Consider the following 2,198-nt stretch of genomic DNA (forward strand, 5'->3'; position numbering starts at 1 on the left):
TAGCCTCTAATCCTTGCTATATTTTTTAGATGATAGAAGGCAGATTTTCTTATAAGCTTGATGTGGGAGTTGAAATTTAGATCAGAGTCAATAATAATGCCAAGATTTTTTACCTGGTCCTTTGGCTTCAGAGATAGGGATTCGAGGTGAGCAGTAACTTTGAGCCTATCTTCTTTTTTGCCGAAGACAATTATCTCTGTTTTGTCTTTATTAAGTTGGAGAAAATTCTGGCACATCCAATCATTAATTTGCGCAAGGCACTGACACAGTGACTCTATGGGGGCATAGTCATCCGATGAGAGGGCTATGTAGAGTTGGGTGTCATCTGCATAGCTATGATAAGCTATTTTGTTTTTTTGCATAATTAGGCCCAGAGAGAGCATATAAAGGTTAAACAGGACAGGACCTAAAATTGATCCTTGGGGTACCCCACATGTCATTTTGGTTTGGTCAGATGTGTAGTTGCCAATGGAGACAAAGTAGTTCCTGTCTTGCAGATAAGATCTGAACCACTCTAGGACCGTGCCGGAAAGCCCGACCCAGTTTTCCAGTCTGTCCAATAGAATTTCGTGGTCAACCGTATCAAAGGCAGCGCTGAGGTCTAGTAACACTAAGATTGAGATTTTACCTGAATCAGTGTTCATTCGGATGTCATTTATAACTCTGATAAGCGCAGTTTCGGTGCTATGATGGGGTCGGAAGCCTGATTGGAAAGGATCTAGGAGGTCATTGGAGGATAGAAAGGTATTGAGTTGTTGGTAGACAGTTTTTTCGAGTATTTTGCTAATAAAGGGAAGATTTGATATTGGTCTGTAATTGCTGATTATAGAGGGGTCGAGGCTACGCTTCTTTAGCAAGGGCTTAACAACTGCAGTTTTTAGAGATTTTGGGAAAATGCCTGTAAGAAGAGAGGTATTAATTATCTTCAGTATGTCGGTCGCCAGGCAACTGTAGACATTTTTTAGAAAGCTTGTTGGCAGGGTGTCTAGGCAACACGATGAGGATTTAAGGCCTCGTATCGTTTCTTCTAGTTTCTTGTGGTCAATGACATTGAACTGAGTCATGTTAATTAAGCACCTATTCTGTGGGTGCGGCGGAGCCACATTTGTTCTTGATGTGGAAATAGTTAGTCTGATATTTATAATTTTATCCCTAAAGAAGGTCGCAAATTCATTGCATTTGACATTGGATAGAAGATCAGGGGCAATTTGTGGGGGGGGGTTTGTCAGCCTGTCAACAGTGGCAAAAAGAGTGCGAGCGTCATTGGTGTTTTTGCTGATAATGTCGGAGAAGAAGAATTTTCTGGAATTTTTTAGTTCCTGGTTGTAGGAGTGAAGACTATTTTTATAGATGTCATAATCGATGTGAAGTTTAGTTTTCCGCCATTTGCGCTCGGCTTTCCTACAATCTCTTTTTTTGTTATTTACAGAGGGAGCGTTTCTCCATGGTGCTTTTTTCTTACCGGAGATTAGTTTAGATCTAATGGGAGCTACAGCATCAATAGCCTTTAGGGTTTTAGAATTGAAGTTATCTAGGAGATCATTGACAGAGGCTGAGGAGAGGGAAGGGGCCAGCGAGAAAGCCTCCATGAACCGTGTGCTAGTACTCTCGTTGATGTAACGCTTTTTGATGGTTTTTGACCGAGTAAGAGCGATAGGGGTGATCTTGAGTTCAAGAAAAATACAGAGATGGTCGGACAGAGCAACATCACTAGCTGAAAGAAACGATGACTCAAAGCCCTTGGTGATAAATAAATCTAGGGTATGGCCTCGATTGTGAGTGGGCCCAGAGACATGTTGTAACAGGTCAAAAGTGTCAAGGAGGTTATTCAATTCTTTGGCATTATTATCATTGGGGTTGTCAATATGAATATTAAAATCTCCTGCAATAGTTAAACAGTCATGTTCTATGGAGATTATAGAAAGGAGTTCTGAAAATTCATCAAAAAAACTACTAGAGTACTTAGGTGGTCTGTATATAATCAGTAGTAAAATAGAGGGAGAGCACTTCAGAACAGCGGCCAGATATTCAAATGATGAAAAGTCGCCAAACGATACCTGCTTGCATTGAAAAGCATCAGAGAAAATAATAGCTACTCCTCCCCCTTTCTTACCGACTCTGGGGGCGTCAATGTAGTTAAAGTTAGGTGGGGCTGACTCATTAAGAACATATTCCCTGTTGTTTAGATCAAGCCAGGT

The sequence above is a fragment of the Poromitra crassiceps genome, assembly GCF_964638095.1.
Source record: "Poromitra crassiceps genome assembly, chromosome: 5".
Taxonomy (NCBI): Eukaryota; Metazoa; Chordata; class Actinopteri; order Beryciformes; family Melamphaidae; genus Poromitra; species Poromitra crassiceps.